The 27,038-nt window shown below is 39.6% G+C and overlaps 1 protein-coding gene across 1 annotated transcript in view; it reads left to right on the top strand.

Annotated features, from left to right (window-relative positions):
- Positions 1 to 237: 237 nt before the first annotated feature.
- LOC113119128 (CMP-N-acetylneuraminate-beta-galactosamide-alpha-2,3-sialyltransferase 1-like) overlaps positions 238 to 27,038 on the top strand; it is a 134,664-nt gene continuing 107,863 nt past the window's right edge. Inside the window, exon 1 of the mRNA XM_026288354.1 lies at positions 238 to 638. The gene's annotated coding sequence lies outside the window, so the exon portion shown is untranslated. The remainder of the gene's footprint in view (positions 639 to 27,038) is intronic.

The following is a 27,038-nucleotide window of genomic DNA, read 5'->3' as shown; positions in this document are numbered from 1 at the left end:
TAATAAATAAATAATATCTTAATTAATTGTTTTTCGTACAAATCATATACAAGAACCTTTATTGCTTGTTATCAACAGAAGACATTGAGGAAATGTATATGTTTATATTGTATTTTCCTTTAATAATCTGTACTATAACTCTGTAACTTTCCATCTGAAAATTAACGTGGCTACGAATGTGCGACAAATGTACTATGCTTTTGAGAAACAATCGTGACGTGGAGAGTAGCCTACTTTTTCCAACATTATACGCATCCTGAAAAAGTGATTAAGAAGTAAATTGTGTCGTTGTTCGGGCAAACGCTCCCCGGACTCATAAATATGACACTTATCTTAAGAAAAAGTAAAGTTGTAAAGTTATAGGAACCCCAGCCTTAAATGACTACGGTGTTCGGGTGTTGATTGTGGTCACAGTGTGCTGAAGGAGGGGCTTCGCGTGAGTGCAGTCTGAGCGCCCGCCTCTCGCTGTAGTCTACAGGTCCGCGGATGACTTGAGCTGACATGACAACGCGCCTCACCGCTCTGCAGATGCGCCTTCTTTTTTCTTGACCTTTAACGCCATTCTCAGTTTATTCCTGACGGAAAATACGACGGGCTAACCTTTACAGAGGAGGGGAATATGCTCTCTTGCATACCATGTAAGTGAATCGACATGGTAGTAACCGGTTCGCTCTCACCTGTTTTCCAGTGTGCAGTACTTGCTTTTTGTTTTTTTCTTACACCTGTGATAAATAGTAAGGTATGTACCCTTCTTCAGTGCGAGCTATTGAAATGTTAGACGTTGGGCGCGAGTATCATTTCACCATCAAATATGACTGCATGCTACTGAATGAAACTGAAGGATGTGTGATGCTGCAGTTTCCTTTAGAATTGTTTGATTTGTTATTTCAGAACTACGATCTATATATATATATATATATATATATACACACACACACACACATATATATATATATATATATATATATATATATATATATATATATATATATATATATATATATATATAGCTTGTGCTTAGCTGTCATAAACACAAAGATAACACGTTCCATGATTGTTTGATCGTGAAGAGTGGAAATGCTGCTGACCCTATAGACTGTAAATCACATGCTGCCATCTAACTGTTTTATTGTTATGGGAATGTAACAGCCAGCATAACACTTGTACACATGAGAAGTACTTTTGTAGCGTGCAAATAAGGATTTAAGAAAAACTTTCTCATCACTAGCATAAGCATATACGGCTTATGTCGCCATAGTCTAACCACAAAGTCTACACATCACCATAATGGATACCTCAAAAATCAACAAACTCTTTTAATTTTCTAATATAAAACTGAACAACGAACTTTAATAGGTGTGGGATATTCTGTGCGCAGTTGGGTGGTTGGAACTCAGCTGGCCTATTTCTCCGGTTAGAAAGAACTGCAGCTAATACTCGTAAACATGTCTAATCTCAATGTTTATTTGTGTGAATATGCACAGAAATGACAGATGCAAAGATAAAACAATATACTGCACGCTATAGGAACTCTACATATAACTAATTGTCTGATGCAATTCTAAACAAATAAACAAGAGCTTATTTTCACATATGAACACTAAATGCTGCTTTATTAACAAACCGGGACTGCTGCTGCTTACAAGTGGTGTCAAATTACACTGTGTGTGTGTGTTGTGTATTGCACAGTAATGAACTTCAGGATCTCAAGCTGCGTGCTTTCAACTATCTTTATTCTCAGTTTACTTTCACCTCTTCATGACATATCTGTGCCCACTGGCATGTAAGCGACACCTACTGTTCACACATGTATCTCACTATACCACATATTCCTTTTTTTTCCGAAGAAGAAAACTTAGATAATAACCAAAATAAAAAAGAACAGAACATTAGAAAAATAACAGTTCTGAATAATAACAAAACACCTAATTTTGTTACTCATTTTTTTTTTACTGGCTTCTATTAGAAAATGAACAAGTACTCTTCTATATACCAATATGTCACAAACACCTTATTAAACTATAAACAATTTTTTTCCAGTATTTCGTATACCCCTCCCCTGTTAAGTTATCAAGGACTTCCCTTTATGTAACATAGTCCTTGGTCCATATTGGAGCCCGACGCACTCTACAAGGACGCGAGGCACAAAAAAGAGAAACTGACATTTGAGGTGTATGAGATACTTTGAGAGGCTTGAAGGAGTCTTCTGCTAAATAATCTGTATTGGATCTGGGGACGCAGGATGCAGTCGGAGCAAGGTGCATAGCATTCCAAACATTTCCGTCTGAAAGGAGATAAGTTGCTGAGCCTTTCTGAGCCACAACCTTTAAAGGTTTAGTAAATTTGGAATGTCCTTTCTTGGTAATACCAGGCTTCTTAATACACACAGATGTCGCAACTTGAATGTTTGGAGATTGTGCACTGCGTCGCCAATCTGTGTACTCTTTCATTTTGTTTTGTGACTGTTGGATGATTTGTTTCAGATTCTGTTGATCTTTTGGAAGAGCCCTATGGAGCCAAAAGAGTGTCAATAATGATAGATGCACACACTCCATTCACATATGCACTCATAGGATTCATACATGCACACACATGATTCATAAATACACACACAGGATACACAAATGCACACAAAATTCACAAATGCACACACAAAATTTAAAAAGCACAGAAGATTCACAAATGCATACAAAATTCAGAAATGCACACAAAATTCAGAAATACAAACACAATTCAGAAATGCAAACAACATTTACAAATGCACTCAAGATTCACAAATGCACAGGACAAAATCCAGAAATGTATTTCTGATGCAAAAACACATATATCTTGATTTACAAAACTGCTTGCGGTCTGTGAACTTCACTGCATTTGTGTGTGAATTTTGAGACCCTTGACTTGGCTCAACACGCATTTTTTTAAACAGGGAATGATTTGCAACCAATCAGATATCTCCCTTGTTTTAGCCAATCACAAGAATGCACCCCACGTGGGGGATTGTTTACTTATAAGCCAATCACAGCCGGAGAGTCACTTTCATCACGCAGCGAATGATTCACTTTCCTCATCGAAAGATTCACTTTCCTCACAAGTCACGCAGCGAACGACTCACTTTCCTCACGAGTCACGCAGCGAACGACTCACTTTTATGGAGCCAAAAGAGTCTCAATAAAGATAAATGCACACACTTCATTCACATATGCACACATAGGATTCAAACATGCACACACATGATTCATAAATACACACACAGGATACACAAATGCGCACAAAATTTACAAATACACACACAACATTTTTAAAGCACAGAAGATTCACAAATGCATACAAAATTCAGAAATACACACACAATTCAGAAATGCAAACAACATTTACAAATGCACTCAAGATTCACAAATGCACAGGACAAGATTCAGAAATGTATTTCTGATGCACACACACATATATCTTGATTTACAAACTGCTTGCGGTCTGTGAACTTCACTGCATTTGTGTGTGAATTTTGAGACTCCCCTGACTTGGCTCGACACACAAATGCCTTTTTTTAAAACAGGGAATGATCTGCAACCAATCTGATAACTCTCTTGTTTTAGCCAATCACAAGAATGCACCCCACGTGGGGGATTGTTTACTTATGAGCCAATCAGCGAACGACTCACTTTCCTCAGCGAACGATTCACTTTCCTTGTGCAGCGAACGACTCACTTTCTACAGCGAACGATTCACTTTCCTCATGCAGTAAACGACTCCCTTTCCTCACGCAGCCGGCGACTCACTTTGCGCAGCCGTCGACCCACTTTGCGCAGCAGGAGACTCACTTTCCGAGAGTCACTTTCCTCTCGCAGCGAACGACTCACTTTCCTCATCGAACAATTCACTTTCCTCACGAGTCACGCAGCGAACGACTCACTTTCCTAAGCGAACGACTCACTTTCCTCACGAGTCACGCAGCGAACGACTCACTTTCCTAAGCGAACGACTCACTTTCCTCACGAGTCACGCAGCGAACGACTCACTTTCCTCTTCGAACGATTCACTTTCCTCACGAGTCACGCAGCGAACGATTCACTTTCCTAAACGAACGATTCACTTTCCTCATGCAGCCGGGCGACTCACTTTGCGCAGCTGTAGAGTCACTTTCCTCTCGCAGCAGACCACTGACTCTCTTCATGAAGGGACAGAATTATTATAATTAAAGTGACTTCTATATTGCATCTAAAAGAATATTTAGATATATTTAAATATTCAAAAAGGTGTAATTTTTTTTCTTTCATTAAAATATTTCAATAAAATTAAATAATTGCCTATTGCAAATTTATGAATCCATGGTTAACTTTTTTCTGCAGTCACTGGGCTATATGTATTGAGACATTTATAAATGTATATACAAATTATAATTGTAAAAATATGTATAAATGAATTGCAATCTAAACATCTGTATTTTCATACAATTTCATATAGGCTTTAATATGCAGCACCACAGGCATATCACGCTGTGTGAAAGCGTTCATGTGATTGGCTTATAAGTAAACAATCCCCCACGTGGAGTGCGTTCTTGTGATTGGCTAAAAGAAGGGAGATATCTGATTGGTTGCTGACAATTCCCTGTTTAAAAAAAAAAGCATTTGTGTGTCGAGTCAAGTCAGGGGAGTCTCAAAATTCACACACAAATGCAGTGAAGTTCACAGACCGCAAGCAGTTTGTAAATCAAGATATATGTTTGTGTGCATCAAAAATACATTTCTGAATCTTGTTCTGTGCATTTGTGAATCTTGAGTGCATTTGTAAATGTTGTTTGCATTTCTGAATTGTGTGTGTATTTCTGAATTTTGTGTGCATTTCTGAATTTTGTATGCATTTGTGAATCTTCTGTGCTTTTTAAATTTTGTGTGTGCATTTGTAAATTTTGTGCGCATTTGTGTATCCTGTGTGTGTATATGAATCATGTGTGTGCATATGTGAATGAAGTGTGTGCATTTATCTTTATTGAGACTCTTTTGGCTCTATACTTTCCTCAGCGAACGACTCACTTTCCTCATCGAACGATTCACTTTCCTCACGAGTCACGCAGCGAACGACTCACTTTCCTCATCGAACGACTCACTTTCCAGAATTCCTCCAGACTTCTTTTTAATAACCACTAGGGCTGCACGATATTGGGAAAAAATGACATTGCGATATTTTATTTTTTCTGCGATATATATTGCGACATTTTTTCTTACAAACAAAAATGGGGTGAGCACACTTACATTCTCATTTTAAATTATTTAAACATCGACACCATTGTGTCAATTGATTAATATGCGCTGGGGAGAGAGAGCAAGACAGCGCTCGTGTTGTTTGAAAAGGGCTCGCTCTCTCTCGGTCTCTCTCTCTCTCTCTCTCTCTCTCAATTCAATTCAATTCAATTCAATTCATATTGCTTTATTGGCATGACATACAAAGGTACATATGCCAAAGCATTGTACATAGCAGAATAGAAAAAAACAAACAAAACAAAAATACATATATGTTCATAAGAAATAAAAAATTACATGCAAAATAAATCCATATACATTTCTATAAACATTGATGGTACGCTAATCTGTCTCTCTCTCTCTCTCTCTCTCTCTCTCTCTCTGTCTGTCTGTCTGTCTCTCGCGCACTCTCTCTCTCTCTGTCTCTCTCGCGCGCTCTCTTTCTCTCTCTTCCCTGTTAAACTTGCATGTGTTTTTCAGTCCTGTCAATGATAAACTTTCACTCTATGATGGTTAAGCTGCGCAATTAATCCGCGAATCACATTCGTCAAGGGCCGGGGAGCAGCTGACCCGTACAGTTAATGAATAACGGATCAACTATGACAGCCTACATCGCACATCCTGCGATGTGACTATCGTGGATTCGTATATCGCGATATCGATGCTTAAACGACACATCGTGCAGCCCTAATAACCACCAATGGTGATACCCAAGGAGACGAGTCTACTTTTTCTATGATGCCTTCAGATTCCAGCCTCTTTAACTCTTGTGAGACTGCATCTCTCACTGCAAATGGCAGTCTACGCAATTTCTGTTGAACTGGGGGCACATCTGAATGCACATTAACTTTGTGTACAAAGCCAGCAGCCACACCCAAAGGCTCAGTGAGGTTAATAGCAACTTGGCTGTTCTCTGCAGCAGATACAACAGATCCATCCCTTATTTCAAGGTGCAAAGCATTAAAGAGATCCATACCAAGTAATGGTGTTCCACCGGGTACAACGTAGAATGAAGCATGTGCACGGTGACACTGATAGCTAACTGCAATAGCAAGACACCCCACAACTGGAATAGTCTTTTTCATATATGTCACCAGATGAACATTAGGCACAGTAAGTGAAATGTCTGAGAAGTACTGACGGTAGAGATGCTCTGGGAGGATAGAAACAGCTGAACCAGTATCTACGAGCAGTTCAGTGTCGACTGATTTTGCACCCTCAATGTGCAAAGAAACAGTACATGTGAGATTGTGTTTCTGTTTCACAGACAGAGGCATTTCAACACTTAAGACCGTTAACTCAGGCACAGCAACTTCTTGGACATTGCAGGTGGATGCAGAACTACGACAAACTCTCGTAAAATGTCCAAATTTCCCACAAAGTCTGCATTTTGATTGTTTAGCTGGACATTTAGAGTAATTTGCTAAATGTGTTGTAGTGCCACAGCAGAAGAATGTTTTTGCATCCTTTTTTTTCTGTGATTCATTTGAAGGCATCTGATGTGAAAATGTGGATTTACGTGGAGCAGATCTCGGTCTCCACCGCTGTTTTGCACCATCACGTGAGCCAGTGTGCACTGCATTAACTGAAGTTTCAGTGCTCTCCATAGCTTTAGCTTCAGCTACTGCAGACTCAATTTGTCCCGCTATAGTGATCGCCTTTTGCAGAGTAAGGTCCGTTTTCCGTTCCCGTATGTGCGGACTGCATGTCTTCTCTACGATCTGATCCCTCATCATATCGTCTGCGAGCGCGCCAAATTCGCAGTTCACAAGCAGCTCACGCAGTGCAGCCACATACTGCACGATAGGTTTGCCGAGTCTCTGAGCGCGCTGACGAAATTTATTTCTCAGCAACCACGTTCACTTTCTGTACAAAAAATGCTCGCAACACAGTCAGCGCAGTCTGATAACCATCATCAGTCACATTAAGTGTATAAAAAATCCTCTGTCCCTCCGTACCCAAGCAATGGATAAGCAAAGCGCGTTTCCTCTTTTCCGCAATATCCTCGTCCGACAGTGCAGTCACGTAGTTATCAAACATACGAATCCATGAATTAAACGTATAGTCGGCTCACCAGGGGTTTCCAAAAAAGCAGGAGGCAAGAGGGCAAGAAGGGCCATCCTTGTCGCCAATATGTTGTGTATTGCACAGTAATGAACTTCAGGATCTCAAGCTGCGTGCTTTCAACTATCTTTATTCTCAGTTTACTTTCACTTCTTCATGACATATCTGTGCCCACTGGCATGTAAGCGACACCTACTGTTCACACATGTATCTCACTATACCACAGTGTGTGTAGCGCTCCCATGTGCTCATTGTAATAATTATTAAAATGCTGGTCAATATTTACATTGACACACATAACAAGCAACGCTCTTATACAAATAAATAAGCATCTTTGATTGCAAATAAACAAATAATTTGTCGTATACGTGAGGATTACAGCTATGGCATTTATATCGATGCAATCATTTTCCTGAGGTAAAATAAACTATAATAAATTACGCTATGACACACTCTGAAACTCATCTACTATGATAATACTTATTATTACTTACGGAGTTATTAACACTCAGCAATACCACACAAAGGAAAACATACTTTAAAGGAATAAAGCCAGGGAAACTCCATATGGATGCTGTCGAAATGAAAACTTTTGCGAATGCTCCAGACAAGTCTGGACAACTTCGACTCGCGCATGCGTGAGGCAGGGAATTTTGTACAATAGGTATTTGCCTTTACTAAATAAAAAACCACATCATTTACTCTCCTGATCTATCCCTATGCAAAGCATGATGGGAACTACAAATCCACTGCCCAGTTTCAGTCAATGAAATGTAAATGAGTAATGTAGACTTAACACAAATGGTTTAAATGAACTTTACATTGCACATTTAGTTTCATTTACATAATAAAATTGAGAAGAAATCAACGGAGTAAAAAAACTAAAGGTTTAGATTGTTTTAGCTTAAGTAAACAGAGCAAACAACAAAATCTTTTTTATTTTATTTTTTGAGTGAAATATGAAGCTGTATTTGTAAATATGAAGAAGCATTTCTGTAGCTCTGACATTAGCCAAGTTCTTTATCTTAATCTTGTTTAACTTAATGTGCAATGCAACTTATTTGCTAAAATAACCTCAGCATTAACAACAACACTGAAATGAGAGTGCACATCACATCTGTAAATCAGATGCACATTACAGTTACTGTTACTATAAATAAATTCACACTGATCATGCAGATTTGTTGGCTTTCTCAATTGTTTATTGTTAATGTGAACATGAATTTTCTGAATTTACATTGAGGTCTTCAGTACTGCATATTTGCCATTAAGACCATCCATCCATTCATTGTCATGTGTACAGTCCACAGACCACACAATTGGCTGAATGTCTGATGCACACGACACATACTCACCTGGCTGTTATTGTGAGGGCATTTCCATGCCCCTAAACATGATGTGACACACTAAGGAAACATGATTGGTTGCTTTACCTGTCAGTCATGTGGACTCTTGAGCGGCGAGACAAAGAGAATGCTGGAGCCTGTGCTCAGATTTTTAGGCTTTTAATTAAATCAGTTTGGGTTATATTTAGAGTTAAATTATAGATGTCACTGGTAAAATATGAGAGATTGTCAGGCTCAATAAAAAAGGGAAATCTTGCCGTTGAGGCTGTATGGTTGAGACATTGCTTTGCCTTGAGTGTAGTAGACTGTTGGATGCAAATTAAGTTCTGCATTGGAATGCCAGACATGCTGAACAGTAAATTATAGTATTGGGTTTTAGAAGAGGGACGACAGACTCCTGAAGTTACACTCTTTTGAACAGTTTTTTGACTGATTAAAACATTTAGTTTAACTTAAATTTCAAAATGTACATTATCCTTTTGGGATGATGATATGTATGAATGAGGACAATGAAATAGAGAAAGAGCTATTCAGTTATGATTGTTAATACCATGTCATCTAATTAACATTCATGAGCCAGGCTGAAAAGATTTGTAATATTTATTTTTTGTGATATGCTATTTACACTAAGTGCAAATAGTTTGATTCTATTTATACTATGTTAAAATAGCAGGATATTCTGCTAATTACTCATAGCAAATAGTGGCAATTATTTAAATAAATAACTTATTGATTAATTTCAGGAGAACACAGGTAGACTACATCCTATGTAGAAGAGGCAATCTGAAAGAGATTTGTGACTGTAAAGTGGTAGTGGGAGAGAGTGTATCCAGACAGCATAGAATGGTGGTGTGTAAGATGACTTTGTTGGTCTGTAAGAAGAAAAGGTCAAAGATAGAGAAGAAAACCAAGTGGTGGAAGCTGAAAAAGGAGGAATGTTGAGAGGAATTTAGACAGAAGTTGAGATGGTCTCTGGGTAGTCAGGTAGTGCTGTCAGATGACTGGGAAACTACAGCAGAAGTAATCAGGGAGACAGGGAGAAAGGTGCTGGGTGTGTCATCCGGAAGGAAGAAAGAAGATAAGGAGACTTAGTGGTGGAATGAAGAAGTTCAGGATAGTATCCAGAGGAAGAGGTTAGCCAAGAAGAAGTGGGACATGGACAGGACTGAAGAGAATAGACAGGAATACAAGGAGTTACAGCGCAGAGTGAAGAGGGAGGTGTCTAAGGCCAAGCAGAAGGCATATGATGAGTTGTACACTACTGCTCACAAGTGCGGAGAGTGTACTGAGGAGATGGAAGGAGTACTTTGAAGAGCTGATGAATGAAGAAAATGAGAGGGAAAAAAGAGTAGAAGGGGTGAACTCTGTGGAACAGAAAGTAGATTAGATTAGAAAGGATGAAGTCAGGAAGGCTTTGAAGAGGATGAAAAGTGGAAAGGCAGTTGGTCCTGACGACATCCCGGTGGAGGTCTGGAAGTGTCTAGGAGAGGTAGCTGTGGAATTTTTGACTAGTTTGTTCAAGAGGGTTTTAGAGAGTGAGAGGATGCCTGAGCAAAGGAGAAGTGTGTTAGTGCCGATCTTTAAGAATAAGGGTGATGTGCAGAGTTGCAGCAACTATAGGGGGATAAAGTTGATGAGCCATACAATGAAGCTATGGGAAAGAGTAGTGGAAGCTAGGTTAAGGAAAGTAGTGGATATTTGTGAGCAGCAGTATGGCTTCATGCCCAGAAAGAGCACAACAGATGCAATTTTTGCTCTGAGAATTTTGATGGAGAACTATAGGGATGGTCAAGAGGGAGTTGCACTGTGTGTTTGTAGACTTGGAGAAAGTGTATGACAGGGTGCCAAGAGAAGAGCTGTGGTACTGTATGAGGAAGTCAGGAGTAGCAGAGAAGTATGTCAGAGCGTTGCAGGACATGTATGAGAGGAGCAGGACAGTTCAAAGTGGAGGTGGGACTGCATCAGGGACCGGCTCTGAGCCCCTTCCTGTTTGCTATAGTGATGCACCAGTTGTCAAAGGAGGTCAGACAGGAGTCTCCTTGGACAATGATGTTTGCAGATGACATTGTGATCTGTAGTGAGAGCAGGGAGCAGGTGGAGGAAAACCTGGAGAGGTGGAGGTTTGCGCTGGAGAGAAGAGGAATGAAAGTCAGTCGTAATAAGACTGAGTACATGTGTGTGAATGAAAGGGAGGGAAGTGGAACAGTAAGGTTACAGAGTGAAAAGGTGGAGAAGGTACAGGAATTTAAGTACTTGGGGTCAACAGTACAGAGTAATGGAGAGTGTGCGAAAGAGGTAAAGAAGCGAGTGCAGGCAAGTTGGAATGGGTGGAGAAAGGTGTCGGGAGTTCTGTGTGATAGGAAAATATAAGTGAGAATCAAGGGGAAGGTGTACAGGACAGTGGTGAGACCAGCTATGCTGTATGGTTTAGAGACAGTGGCACTGAGGAAGAGACAGGAATCAGAGCTAGAGGTAGCAGAGCTGGAAATGTTGAGGTTCTCTTTGGGAGTGACAAGATTGGACAGGATTAGGAACGAGTACATCAGAGGGACAGCTCATGTTGGACGTTTGGGGGACAAAGTTATGGAGGACAGATTAAGATGGTTTTGACATGTTCAGAGGAGGGAGAGTGAATATATTGGTAGGAGAATGTTGGACATGGAGCTGCCAGGCAGGAGGCAAAGAGGAAGACCAAAGAGGAGATATATAGATGGAAGTAATGAGGATTTGAAGCTAGTGGGTGCAAGTGTTGAGGATGCAGAAGATAGGGATAGGTGGATAGAGATGTGGCGACCCCTGAAGGGAAAAGCCGAAAGAAGAAGTAGAAGATTGATTAATTTCAAATAAATACATTGATTTAATTAAAATACTAATTGGATGCCACCCTATTGGGACAAAAGCCTTAGACCTACCCTAACCCTACCCAGTACATTATTTTCAACTTTTGTTATTGTTATGATTTCCTTAATTTTTATTACAAATAAATGCTTTTCTGGTGTGATTTTTAATTTGAAAAGAGAAAAAAAGTTTGCCATAAAGCAGATTCGAACCAAGGTTGATCGCGTTGAAAGAAGTCTGATACAGCCTTTATTATCTACAGCAAGGAATTTGACGACTGACCATCTTTTATATATATATTTATATATTTATATATTTATATACGCCATTTTTGGAAAGTCTGTGAACTCTTGAGCACAAGTTGACTGTGCTGTCTATAACAGCACGTTATATGCATGTATATTTGAATATTCACTGATTATTATAGTGAATGATTCAAGTTGACCGTTCCAAAATGGCGTACGCTTCATCTGTCGAATGTGGCATCTATTTATATTTATTGATGATAGTCTCTTTGCTAAATACATCAGTACATGCAGTTGTGATTTTGCTATTGAGGATTAGCTGTATATTAAATATATGAGCAATATAATACTTGTAGCAGTGCAGTATGTCTGTATATTGGCACAGATATGATTTGGCTGTAGGTAATCACAGCATGGTGATACACAACCTGCAAACAAGCCTGCACTGTCCCTTTACGGGCCCACTTAGGACTCCCTGAGAATTTGCTCACTGACAAAACTTTGGTCCCTTAGCGCTGGCCCTCCACTTAGCCTCCATAATAATTATGGAGGTAAGTGTTGGCTGTAATTGGGCTCATGACCCTTGACTTCTTAACTTTAAATGTTTTTTTCTGGCTTATGTTATTTATGTTATTCGGTGTGCTTAAGATGTTTTTTTTTTTTTTTTTTACCATGTTTACAACAGTGTTGTGCCTGAACGCATTCATTGAACGATAGTTCATGAACTCGTTCATATTTTGGGCGAACGTGAACTGAACGTGCTGTATTAATGCCTGATGAACGTTTCTGTCAACTCGTTCATTCTGGTGTCTGTGAATGGCACGCTCTCTCAGGTTAACTTCGTTCAGTAGGGTGCCAGATTTCTATAGAGCCTTCCAGGCGAAAAACCGGCTAAAACACACCGTAAACGGGTCTTAATATGTAGTGGAAAAACACCCAATCTGGCAACACCAGCCACCAGTGTCACACCGCCGTCCGCCGCATGCGTGACGCGTCATCAAAAAACAAAACAAAAAAAAAGGCATCGAGGCGACAGCAGCATGTAGCAAGAAGGCGTATGATAATTTAAAAGAATTTTATGATGTTTATGACAAGGTCAGTGAGAATGGGAGAAAAAGCATTAAAGCAACAAGGGGAAGTGCTGTCCCCTCAATGCTAATGTAAACCCTGGTTGGATAAGGATTCAAAATTGGATATGAAGATGAAATCTGACGCATAGTTTCATTGTTAAAACTGATAAAATAATTGCTGTCTGTGATTGTATATGGGCTGTTGCAATAATTTTGAAAAATAATAGCTCGCAGCAACATATGGAAAAAAAGAACTATGAACTAGTTCATTTTTGGAACTGTGTGAACTTAGTTCAAAATTTTGTAGTTTGAACTATGAACTGAACTAGTTCATTTTAAAATTTGTGAATTGAACTTTGAACTAGTTCATGTAGAAAGTGAACTTTCCCAACACTGGTTTACAATGGGTTTTTCCCATTGTTTTAGTTTTTTTTTTAAAGAAGAAACAAATCTGATGTATAGTTGACATCTGAGGCTTAACACTATCGAAAAGAACTAAAAGTGTTTTCAGCTTGTTTATTTTCATATAAAATTACAGCATGCATTTGTATCAAGCAATGGTATAAACATCATTCCTTTTTGTATTATTATGAGTGCAGTGATACAAACAGTGAAATGGTTATTCTTAACAGCCAATAAGATTGAAGACCAGAAAAACTTTTATAAATATAATATAAATGATAATAACATAAGAAATATATTTTGTATTATGATAATTTTGCTTGAAATTGTATGTTATTGTTAAATTAGTGCTGCATGACTCATCGATTTCTCATTTACAACTATGTACTGCCCATTTATAATGTGCATCCTTCTTATTTTTAATTTTTATTGTTAATAAGTGTATATTAATAAGAAATGTGATTTACATGTGTATAATTTAGTTCAGTGATGTTATACAGTGTTGTATAATCTTTTGTATTTTCTACATTTCTTTGTAAACCACACACACACTTACACATAGCAGCACCAGGCTTGAAATGCACATGATATGACAGCCTATTCTACATGACTATAATTAAAATCCTAAACACATTATTGCAATATATTATTATATATAATTTTATTTAAAACAAATGTCTTTTTTTCTGCAATTTATTAAGGTGTTCCACCTGCACTTGCAGTTTTGAATGCTTTGTTGTTGGACCATTGTTGGATGTTATTTACACAAATGAAATGTTTAGCGTAGCCTAACTCTGGAAAAAATCAGTAGTGTTTTATAAGCCTATTTAGCCTATTTTTATTGTAGATGTCATTTTTAATTAAAGCAACATTTGCTGAAATATCCACAAGATACAGTATAAGAACGCACAGTTATATGTCAATCATTTGTGCCTCAAAGAGGCATTCTGAAACGCTTAATGTTGCTTAATGCATTAAGATGTTGTATAAAATATCAAACTCAGTAAACACATTATTAATAAATTACAATTGCATATGCACAGACAAGCAGATGAGTCCAGGATGCGAACGCAACACGTTTTTATTATAGCCTAACTGTTTTCTATGGGTAAAAGGCTTAAATGCATTGCATTCTTATTGTGGGCTAATTTGCTTGTCTGTACATAGAATTCTTTATTAGTGATGTGTTTACTGAGTTTGGTCTTTTAAAAACATTGCTTTAACGCATTAATACATGCTGTCTGTAAGGTATTCTATGTGAGGAAAATGCTTAACGTGGAATTAAACACATTGTATTATTATTATTATGGGCTCATCTTCTTGTCTGCACATAGTAAAAATTACTAATAATGTGTATACTGAGTTTTGAGTTTTAAAAACACTCAATTAATGCATTCTAACGCGATCTAGACTTCTGGCTTCACTAGGTTGTTGCTTACCGCTTGGCGCTTTGCTCTGTATTTCTGTACTTTTCTGTGATATTTCCAAGATTTTTACTTCAGCAGATCAGTTCAGTGCTCGAACAACACATTTTTGGCAAAAAACACTAAAAACTAAAAACTCTTTAGGACTGGAATAATACCATGAAAAAGAAGACTTTACCTCCCACTGCCACCAGCCTACTTTCTGAAGACAGGAAAACACAGCTGTCCACATTCAAACAGAAGAGAAATGAAAATGCCTCCTGTTGAATCTACTTGTTGCCTGAACTGCTGCAAACTTCTACAAAGGATTGCGGTTCTTGAAACAAAGAAACTGGCAAACCATTGTCATGGATCCACTCAGCATACAGCCGATGAGTCCTGTTAATCTAGAAAACAGTTTATACCAAGTCTAGAGGAACAAGCCGAAATTGATCGTCACATTAATCGGTCGCAAAAATAGGGAGCGAGACCCAAAGGCACACGAGACATCAGATTTTCATGAGTTTCTCGTGTTGCTGCCGTAGCATCCTCTTCCCAGATTTGGCTAAGACAAGGATTGTGAATACTGGTATTTTACCATCCCCTATACATCTTGAAAACCGATATGAAGCATTAATGAATGTGGGTGAGGAATCCCCAAATCTGATTAAACATGGATCGGATCAGCCAGCAGCTAACACTGCTACTAACAGGCACTCAAGGTCGAGCAGACCGCTGCATTCAGCTCAGAGTGCAGCCGAGGACTGATAGTGGTGACTCTACTATTAGAAACATCAGTAGCAGGACTATAACTGCATGCTGCTTTCCTCAAGCAACTGTTTTTGATCTGAACAAGGAACTTCTGAAAATTCTAATAAAGAACAAGACTGCAAATCATCATCCATGTGGGGAAGAATGGCATTTGGAAAGAGCAATCAGAACTCCTTAAGAAGGAATTCAGTTAACTTCGACTTGAAGTTCAGTCGTTCATCAGTGGACCACTCCCAGCAAGGGGAACTAATATGTTTTCATGTTTGCTTGGGCTGAACACATGGCTACAAAGAATCTGCATTTTAAAAGGAGTCAATTTCACTGATAGTTTCATTGACAATTTCAATCTTTTCTGGGGCCATAGACAACTGTTTAAACTGGAAGGCCTCCACCCAAACAAACTTGGTGTAATGACAATATCTACTTCTCCCTCTGTCATTCTTCATTAGTGTGTGCCAAAAGGTGGATAGTAACGAGTTACATTTACCTCGTTACATTTACTTGAGTAATTTTTCAGGGTAAATAATACTTTTCAGAGTATATTTAAAGATGGGTATTTCATACTCTTACTTGAGTAAATTTTTTGGGAAAAATCTGTACTTTTACTTCGTTACTGTGGGTGACGCTCCTCTTGTTACTTTATCTTAATGCAATAAATGTTAAAAATGCTTCAGTTTATTCCAAACGCGCCGTCTACTTTTCTCTGGGCAATGAGCGATGTCCATTTGCTAATGATTAATTCTTTTGAGTCAATTCTGTTCAAAGGCTTGATCAAACCAATTGGCAAACGAGTGAATTGGTTCATGAATCAGTTTGAATGAGTCGTTCAGTTCCCTGCCGCACGCGCTGAGAGTCTGAAGCGGTTCACTCAGAGTTGTAACGTTTAACATCAGCAGCGTTGAAAACGGGGCTATGGAACTGCACTGAATTGAAAGCAAATCTGCAAAGGCTATTATTTGCTTGCGATGGAGATCCTTATTAGATGTACTGTCTACTGTTTAACAGGTAATAACTTGGGCTACATTCGATTACAGTACACGATACCACTGTGACATTAGTTTGTTGTACGTGTGTGGCTTATAACAGAGGGGAGTCAAGTTGAATGCAGCTTCCAAAAGACAAAAATAGCCAATTAAGATTTTAATAATTTTAATACAATCACACCGGTGCGAGTACGTTCAGCAAGTCATATCATCAGCTGCTAAATTAGATCTGTGATCGCTTGCTGGCGCTGAGCCAGAGACAGACGCGTTTTACAGCGCTGCGCATTATAACCAATCACACACGAGTCTGTTGTTCTGTTGAATGCAATGGCCAATAAGAGGTGTTCCGATGAGTCATCGCTGAAATGCTGGTTCTTCCTTCACTCGCTCAATGACTGAATACCTCTTTCTGGCGAATTCTCTCATCAGAAACAGCAAAGTGCAGATGTGTGGATGAATCTATAATTAAGATATTGATTTCACAGTGTTAACAGTTTCAGTGATTTTAATGGGAGTTTCTGAGAGTGATTGAAATCTAGACTGTCATTGAAAATTATATTCTCATTATAAACATGGTCAAAACTTTTCCACACCTTAGACTTTGCTTTAGTTGCTGGTGCAACCCAGAGTGCAAGCCCGAGCCCGCGTAAGATGATATAAATTAAGCCCGAACCCATCGGGTCCTGTCAGGTTCGGGCAAAGATCTTAAGCTCTAGGTCTCACGGGTTTGGAACAACATGAGGGTGAGTTATTAATAACATAATTATGATTTTTCGATGAACTAACCCTTTAGAGGTTTTGCCTGGATACACACAGACTCTCCCTGACATGGCTGCTTTAACACTAACTACGGTTACTGAAACCACACCTTCTTTCTTTGCGTGACCATTCCGGTGGCATTACACAAGTATTTTCACATAGTGACGTAGACGTGTTTGAATGAGGCGTTTACAGGGGGGGCGTGGCAAAATAGGAGAAAAAGGACGGAGGCTTGAGGCCCAGTATCGATTACCAATCCCTCAACAACATCACCATCAAATTCCGCTACCCTCTTCCTCTTGTCCCAGCTGCCCTGGAACATCTCTGTGGTGCCACTGTCTTCCAAAAGTTGGACCTCCGCAGTGCCTATAACCTCATCCAAATACGTGAGGGGGACGAGTGGAAGACAGCCTTTATCACCCCTACAAGTCACTATGTATATCTTGTGATGCCGTATGGTCTAGTCAACACACCCTCCGTATTCCATGACTTCATTCATGAGGTGCTCCGGGAGTTCCTCCACAAGTTCGTCCTAGGCTATATGGATGACATCCTCATCTACTCCCGGAGCCTAGCGGAACATCGACGCCATGTTGCGGAGGTCCTGCAAAGCCTAAGGGCATTCCAACTATATCTCAAAGCAGAAAAGTGTTCCTTCCATCAGCCCTCAGTGTAGTTCCTTGGGTATAACATCGACAGCAGTGGCATCCGGATGGACGAGGGGAAGGTGGATGCCATATGGAACTGGCCAACTCCCACCACCTTAAAAGAACTCCAGCGATTCCTCAGTAATTTCTACCACCGCTTCATCCAAGACTACAGCTCCATCACCAACCTTCTCACCAGTCTCCTCCGAAATAAGACCAAGTATCTGTTCTTGACCCTACGACAAGTACGATAACTATGACATCGGCAACCAGGAGCTCTTGGCCATCAAGCTGGCGCTTGAGGAGTGGAGTCATTTGCTGGAGGGAGCCAAACACCCCTTCCTATTACTCACAGAGCATAAAAACCTTGAATATCTGTGCATGGCCAAGAGGCCAAACCTCAGACAGGCCCGTTGGGTTGTATTCTTGAGCCGTTTCAACTTCTCCATCTCCTACCGGCCTGAATCCAAGAATGTCAAGGCTGACGCCTTATCCCGTGGTTACACTCCCGTAGAAAACCTGGAGGAACCCGAAGCGATATTCTCTGAAAAGGTAATCATCAGCCCTATCACTTGGTCAGAGGAAACTCTACCCTCCTCCAATTCCTCCACCAACACCGTGCCGGGTTGTCCACCGGGCTTGCAGTATGTCACCAGGACACGGCGCACTCCACTAATCCACTCTGCTCACACATCACTAGGCACTGGCCACCCAGGAGTCAATGAAACCCTTTCACTGCTGAGGGAACGCTTCTGGTGGCCCAACATGGCTTCCGACATCAGAAGGTACGTGCAAGGATGTAGGGAATGTGCCATCTCGAAGAGCCCCCATCACCTACAGTCAGGCAAACTCCTCCCTCTGCCAATTCCTTACCGTCCATGGTCGCACCTAGGGGTGGACTTCATCATAGACCTACCGCCTTCAGATAACTATACATGCATTCTCGTAATTGTTGATAGATCCTCTAAATCTTGCCGTATTATTCCCCTGAAGGGACTGCCCAGGGCCATGGAGACCGCCAAACTGATGTTTAACCACGTCTTCTGATACTTTGGCATCCCTGAGGACATCATCTCCGACAGAGGCCCCCAATTCATTTCCTGAGATTGGAAGGCTTACCATTCCCTCCTAGGTGTGGCCTGTCATCCAGATACCACCTTCAGTCAAACTGGCAGATGGAGAGGAAAATACAAGAGATGGCCGCTTCCACTGCACCTTCTGCCATGGCCACAAGGACTCTTGGAACCAGTTCCTGGGGTGGGCCAAATACACACAGAACTCCCTGTGTCAACCGTCCACCGGACTCACGCAGGAAGACAGCCGACCTTCGCCGCTCCGAAGCCCCAGCCTACCAACCAGAACAGAAGGTCTGGCTGTCAACCTGAGACGTCCACCTGCATCTACCGTGCCGCAAACTGAGTCCCAGATTCATTGGCCCATTAACCATCGCAGAGCAGATCAACCCAGCCACTTTTAAGCTACACCTTCCTCCTGAGTATCGGATCCACCCCACATTTCACGTATCACTCCTCAAACCTCACCATCCTTCTGTCTCCCTCTCCACAGAGCCTGGCATAGGTGCAGGCGAAGCCCCCTTCCACTCATCCTGGATGATGGTCCTGCTCCTCATCCACCTGCAATCAGCCCTACCTTCAAAAGTCACACATGCAGTCACTGTCTGGTCTCGTTCGCAACTAGGTGAATAGCTACCTGCTAACCCCTAAGGACTAACCATATACCTGACTTACCTCTCTCCAGCGATCTCAAGTGTCTTCCTGTCTCCATCGTGTGTGTGTGTGTGTGTGTGTGTGTCATCTGCCTCCATCACCTCTTACTACTACCCTCCGGATCATCTCACCACTCAAGTCACCAGCACCATATCCTCACCTATTGCTCCTCCATTCATCACCTGCTCTTCTGCTTGTGTCTTAATAATCCGTCATTCTCTGTTATTCCAGTCTCCTGGCCCTGACTACGGTAACAACCATACACAATGACGTAACAATCAGTGAATAGTGTTTGAGTTTGAATGGGTCATTTTGAGTAGAAAATTAACTCCAGGTGTCACACAAAAGTAAGTTACTAAACCATAGCATAGCAACCATAAAACTATGTAAATACAACTCGAAAACAGTGAAAAATGTAACATTTTTAATTGTTCATGCCCCAGTGCATGATGGGAAATACACCGAAACAAATGATTCATTGATTTTACTTAAATTTCAATCAATTTATTTTAGCTATATTAAAATAAACTAAATTTGTTTATTTAAATGTAGTTAAAATAAATTGATTGCAACCACTTACAATAATTTTTTTTAGAAAATTCAATGATTTTTTTTTCAGTATATGGGATCATAACTTTGATATTTACTTAAGGGGGGGGGGGGGGGTGAAATGCTATTTCATGCATACTGAGTTTTTTTACACTGTTAAAGAGTTGGATTCCCATACTAAACATGGACAAAGTTAAAAAAATTAAGTTGTACATTTGAAGGAGTATTTTTGTTCCCAAAATACTCCTTCCAGTTTGTCACAAGATTCGAGTACGAATTTTTCGAGTACGGCTCTGTGTGAGGATAGATGGAGCAGAATTTCCTTATATGGGTCCTAAGGGCACGTCTGCCGGAAGAGTGCGCGCTCCCGTATAGCCGAGCACTGAGAGCACAACAGGCATTGACTGATCAGAGTGAGAGCGTCGCGAAATGTCACAAAAGAAGTGTGTTTTTGGTTGCCAGGGCAAGACAACCCTGCACAGATCACAAAAAAAAAAAAAAAAAAAAACAGCATTAAGGGACCAGTGGATGGAGTTTATTTTTACAGAGCGTCAACGGAGTTGTGCAAGTGTTTTTGTTTGTTCTCTGCATTTCGAAGATGCTTGTTTTACAAACAAGGCCCAGTTTGACGATGGATTTGCATATCGTTTATTTCTTAAGGATGATGCAATCCCAACTAAAAAGGGTCACGATCGTGTGTTGGAACCGCAGGCGGTGAGTAAAACTGCTTAAAATATCTCTGCCTCCTTGTTAGTGCATCCGCCTCCCATGCCGGAGACCCGGGTTCGAGCCCTGCTCGGAGCGAGTCGTTGCTGCTGCTGCTCTCGTTCAGTTTCAGCCTCTGGATCTGATTCTGGATCATAAATAAACGGCTGAATCTGACTGTAAGCCATGGTTTGTTTTGGATGATGGTTTTTCCCTCACGGTAATGTCACAGCTTCCACATGCTCTCAACGCAAAAGCCCACTGGCGCTCGTGATTCTTTAGCTCCGCCCACACGTCACGCCTCCAGCCGGTCGTGCTTTTCCGGGAAAAATCGGTACGACTATCTTTCTCTTATGAATATAATAAAACTAAAGACTTTTGGGAGTTATGAAGGATGCAGTACTACTCTATAGGTACTCAAGATTAACAGGATATTGAGTGAAAACGAGCATTTCACCCTCCCTTTAAAGAATCCTTGTAAACATAACAAACTGTTCCAAGTAAAATACACTTATGAGTAAATTGAGTACTAAAATATAATTTACTTTTTTATTCTTGCCTTAATAAATTAATGTAGAAATTACTTTTGTTTTTATGTAGTATTTACTTCACCACAAAATCATCTAACTTACCTTACCCACCACCCAAAAACCTGATGTAGAACAAATAATTAAGAAGACTAAAGATTACGCACCCAAAACAATTCAGATCTCGTTTAACCACATTATAAGGCTTTTGTGCATCTGCGCGAATGCGCAAAGAATCAACTTAATATTTTCAAACTGAATTTAATTAATTGACATGGCTTGAATTTAAAACACATATAATTTGTATTAAACCACTTAATATTTATTAATTAAAATCAAAAACTACTCATCAAGGTCTCGACCTAACTGCATTTCATCATCGTAAATTGACTTGAGTGGGCAAATGCTCACATTTGATGGCGTCTAGCACATTGGAGAGGAGTTCTCTTCATGGATGATTCCCGGTTATCACTGTACAGGGCAGATGGCAGACAGCGTGTATGGCATCGTGTGGGTAAGCGGTTTGCTGATTGTGCCAACATTGTGGATTGAGTGGCCAATGGTGGAGGTTATGGTATGGGCAGGCGTTTGTTATGGACAGCGAACACAGGTGCATTCTATTGATGGCATTTTGAATGCGCAGAAATAACGTGACGAGATCCTGAGGCCCAATGTTGTGCCAATCATCCACGACCATCACCTCATGTTGCTGCATGATAATGCATGGCCCCATGTTGCAAGGATCTGTGCATTCCTGGAAACTGTAAACATCCCAGTTCTTGCATGGCCAGCAAACTCACCAGACATGTCACCCATTGAGCATGTTTGGGATGCTCTGGATCGGCATATATGACCGTGTGTTCCAGTTCCTGCCAATATCCAGCAACTTCACACAGCCATTGAAGTGGAGTGGACCAACATCCCATAGGGCACAATCAACAACCTGATCAACTATATGCGATGGAGATGTGTTGCACTGCAAGAGGCAAATAGAGATCACACAAGATACTGACTGGCTTTTGGTTTTTACTGAAAAATCACATACATGGATTTGTTTTTGAAATATCAAGTTATTTTTTTTAAGGTGGTATAAAGGGTCACAAAATGTTCTAAGTGTTTGTTTTAGCACAACTCAGAACACAGCAACCTTCAGTTTTGTTTATTTCATTCATCTTTGTCTGTTTTGATCCAAAAGACCTTTTCTTCTTTTCCTCTCAGACATAAAGAATAAAGGTCTTTGTTTTAGTTGTCTGTTATTGTACTGTTCTTTCTAGCTATTTTAATGAAACAGTACTGATATTTGTATGCTCACAGGCCATTAATATTCTGTTGTTGGCTTCTAAGGTTGATATGCTTCTTTAAAATGAATGGTAGTTCACATGTATATTGTGTACAGTTAAATGCATGCATACTGTATGCACACCAATCGTTCCTATACTATAGATCAGGAATGGCTCAGCTCTTACTGAAGAATATTCTCCTGAAAAAAATAAAATAAAAAAATAAAATAAAAATGTACTTTATATTAACTTTAACCTCTGTGGGACTGGTGGATGTCACAACAGCTCCCGGTGGGTCATAATACACACATATGCCCCTTTAGAGCAGCTAGTTTAAGTTTTTTTTTTTTTGCTTACAGTTTATGAAACTATGACTCCTTTTCTCTAGACTCTACACACAAATCCACAAAACATACACACAGGATGCAAAACAGGCAGCTCTTGCAAAGTCTATTATTATTTTAATCTATTATATGAAATATTTTTGCATAGTAACTCTACACACAAGCATTAAATTATTAGCCATATACACAACATACTACACAGATATGAAAAATGTAAAACATTACTATTTTGTGTTTTTGCTTTTTCAGTGTGCATTGGGTTTGACATGGGGTTGTATATACAATGTGTATGCCCTATTGATAAAATTTACAGTCATTAAACTGAACTGGGACAGAGTCGAGAATGCAAATAGAGATGGATCTTTATTAAAGAAATTAACCGGAAATGAACCGGTTAATAGTGGAGCTTGCGATGCAGTTTGTGGGGTTGTATAATCAGATCTTGAGATATATAATGCATTTTATTTCAGTTGATTTCATCTGAAGCTGTAGACCTAGTTCTTGTATTTCTCTTTTCTGCAGTGATTATTTTTGTTAACAGCAGCTGTCCATTACTAATCAGCACTTAATTAATCACTTAAATACTTAACTGCAAAGTTTAAAAACTTGCATGGTTTAAGTTAAGGCAATTAGTTTAATTAGATGGTTTGTTACCCTAAGTTGGGTTTTACAGTGAAGGCGTAATTCAGCATCCTCAGCCAAACTGCATAACAGTATTGACCATGATCTTATTTGCCATACTCTCGTATATTCCGTGTTTGAAGTTTTTTTCCTGTTCCTGTTGTGTCTGGTCGTTCCCCTTTGTATTTGCCCTCAGCTGTAGCTCAGTGGCAAAATGTGCCCTGATTAAATAATAATAATAATATATATATATATATATATATATATATATATATATATATAGTACAGTTTGGACCCAGTGGTTTATGAAGTACCTGGAAGTACAGGTGTCTTACCAGAAAATTACTTTGGTAGAAGTGGAAGTCACCGATTAGAATATTACTTGAGTACAAGTCTTAAAGTATATCATATTTATTGTACTTATGTACGAAAAGTTTTTTTTATTTTTATTTCAAACTTACTTAAGTATTAAAAATAATAATACGTATAAGTGCTAAGTAATAAGTAAATGCTAAATAGAAAAGAAGCATATATATATATATATATATATATATATATATATATGTGTGTGTGTGTGTGTGTGTGTGTGTATACAATCATACAGTATACACCTCAATTAATATAATAGAGAAAAAGATAATTCCCCTTCCATCACAGAACAAAAAACATTTTTATAGCACCACTGCGTTTCAAAAGAGGCCATATCATTCATTAATTTATAATACTTATAGTCAACAACAATTCTAGACTTAACATATGCTTTAAATAGACACATAATCTCTTGGCCAAGTCTATTCTTTATTCCATGTTTCCTGCTTAAATAGATTGCAAGCTTTGCTTGACCAATCACATAATTGATTAACTACCATTTTACTCTTTGCTTTTGAATATACCCTGCCCCCAAAATAAAAGCATTATGCTTGAACTTTTCTCCAAATTTTGAAAACACTTGACTCAATAAAACAAAAAGTGATTTAAGTCTTACACATTCTAAAAAACAATGAAACACTGTTTCCCTTAAGCCACAAAACACACACTTATCATTAACACTTGGATTAATAGCAGAAATAAATGCATTAACTGCAACAGAACTGTGAAAAATTCTCCATTGTAAATCTCCAGATTTCTAAATCAATGGTGGTTTGTAAAACACTCTCCAAAAAGGTTTAGCTTTTTCACTCATTCCAAGCTTTTCCTTCCAGACTGTATCGACTCTCCCATTTAAAGAGACTCTATTAAAAACTTTTACGCAACACTGATAGAGAACTTTGCCCTCTACTATATCCAGATCCAAGTCTTTCAGCCCATGATGGTCTAGCAAAGGACCTGACATATCCTTCAAGTCCGCAGTAATTTAAAATTTTAAACTTTTTTATCAGGAACCTCCAAATCCTTCCCAAAGACCTTAAGTAGTGCGATTTCCACATCTGTGAGCTTCTTCCTCCACTTTTCTACTATTGTTCCTGTGTGGCGAATTGACCTTTGCCCCAGCATCAGGGCTACTGCTGTAACATCACTAAAATCAGGACCAGTCACACTGACAATTTGCCTCAGCTTCACAGTTCCAGAGGCACACAACTTTAGAGAGAGGCTTGGTACCTCATCTGTCACATCTAGACGGGCCCCTTTGACTAAGGGCTGCTCCAACAGCCAAAACAAAGAGAATCTGAATTGTCCATTCTTTTCAAAGTAAAAAGTCCCCACATTTTAAAAAGTCCACAATAAAAAGGGGATATGTTATTCAAGTTCAACTTTCTGTGATCCATGAAGAAGAGGCCAACATTAAGTCTAAGTCCCTCCACCCTTTGTAGGATGATCTTAGTCAAGTTCCTCCACACCAGATCATCTGGACCTGTTAAAAATCTCTGAATGAATTGTAAACGAAATGCTGCCATTCTGCTTGACAAGTGGACCAAACCTTGTCCACCCTCATCTTTAGGAAGAAACAATACACCTTGTGGAATCCAGTGCAATCGATCCCAAACAAAAATCCACAAAAATTCTTTGCAGCTGAGATAATAACCCTACGGGTGGGTCCACACAAAACAGTTTATGCCAGAGTATCGAAGAAACCAAATTGTTCACTATTAACACTTCTCCCCTAAAAGATAATTGTGAATGAATCCACTTCCATTTAGCCAGTCTACCTACCATCCTCTGTACTACCCCATCCCAATTATTTTGCTGTGTAATTGCATCTCCAAGATAAACTCCTAAATATTTGAGACCTCCCTTTTCCCAGGTTATTCTTTCAGGTAAAACTGGCAGGCTCCCATTTTCCTATTGCCATTGCCTCACTCTTTTCCCAGTTTACTTTAGCAGCTGAGATAACTCCAAAGTCTCATATAACACCCTCCATTTGGTTAATATCTCGCTGCCCATTAACCATGATTATAACATCATCAGCATAAGATGAAACTTTAAATATATCACCACTGTGCAAAGAAAAACCTTCAATTTCTGATTGAAGTTTATTCAACAGAGGCTCAATAGCCAAAGAATATAACATTCCCGATATTGCACAACCCTGTCTAATGCCCCTAACAACCTTAAAAGGGGCATTTAAACAGCCATTGCTTTTCAAAACACTTTCAATGTCCTGGTACATAACTTTGATCATATTAATAAACTCCAATCCAAAATTAAAAGCATTTAAAGTATTCCAAAGATATCTGTGCTCGACCCAAATCAGCACTGGAAAGATAGCAAATATTTAAAGGGGGGGGGTGAAATGCTCGTTTTCACTCAATATCCTGTTAATCTTGAATACCTATAGAGTAGTACTGCATCCTTCATAACTCCAAAATGTCTTTAGTTTTATTATATTCATAAGAGAAAGATAGTCTGTTCCGATTTTTCCCGGAAAAACACGACCGGCTGGAGGCGTGACGAGTGGGCGGAGCTAAAGAATCACGAGCGCCAGTAGGCTTTTGCGTTGAAAGCGTTTAAAAGCTGTGACATTACCGTGAGGGAAAAAAACCATCATCCAAAACAAACCATGGCTAACAGTAAGATTGAGCCATTTATTTATGATCCAGAATCAGATCCCGAGGCTGAAAGTGAACGAGAGCAGCAGCAGCAACGACTCGCTCCGAGCGGGGCTCGAACCCGGGTCTCCGGCATGGGAGGCGGACGCACTAACAAGGAGGCAGAGATATTTGAAGCAGTTTTACTCACCGCCTGCGGTTCCAACACACGATCGTGACCCTTTTTCATTGGGATTGCATCATCCTTAAGAAATAAACGATACGCAAATCCGTCGTCAAACTGGGCCTTGTTTGTAAAACAAGCATCTTCGAAATGCAGGGAACAAACAAAAACACTTGCAAAACTCCGTTGATGCTCTGTAAAAATAAACTCCATCCACTGGTCCCTTAATGCTGCTTTTTTTTTTTTTTTGGTAATCTGTGCAGGGTTGTCTTGCCCTGGCAACCAAAAACACACTTCTTTTGTGACATTTCGCGACGCCTTCGCTCTGATCAGTGATTGTCTGTGCTCAGCCTCTCAGTGCTCTGCTATA

Source organism: Carassius auratus, chromosome 19 (genome assembly GCF_003368295.1).
Source record: "Carassius auratus strain Wakin chromosome 19, ASM336829v1, whole genome shotgun sequence".
Lineage (NCBI taxonomy): Eukaryota > Metazoa > Chordata > Actinopteri > Cypriniformes > Cyprinidae > Carassius > Carassius auratus.
The sequence above is the reverse complement of the archived record's forward strand: the minus strand, read 5'-3'. Positions and strand labels throughout refer to the sequence as shown.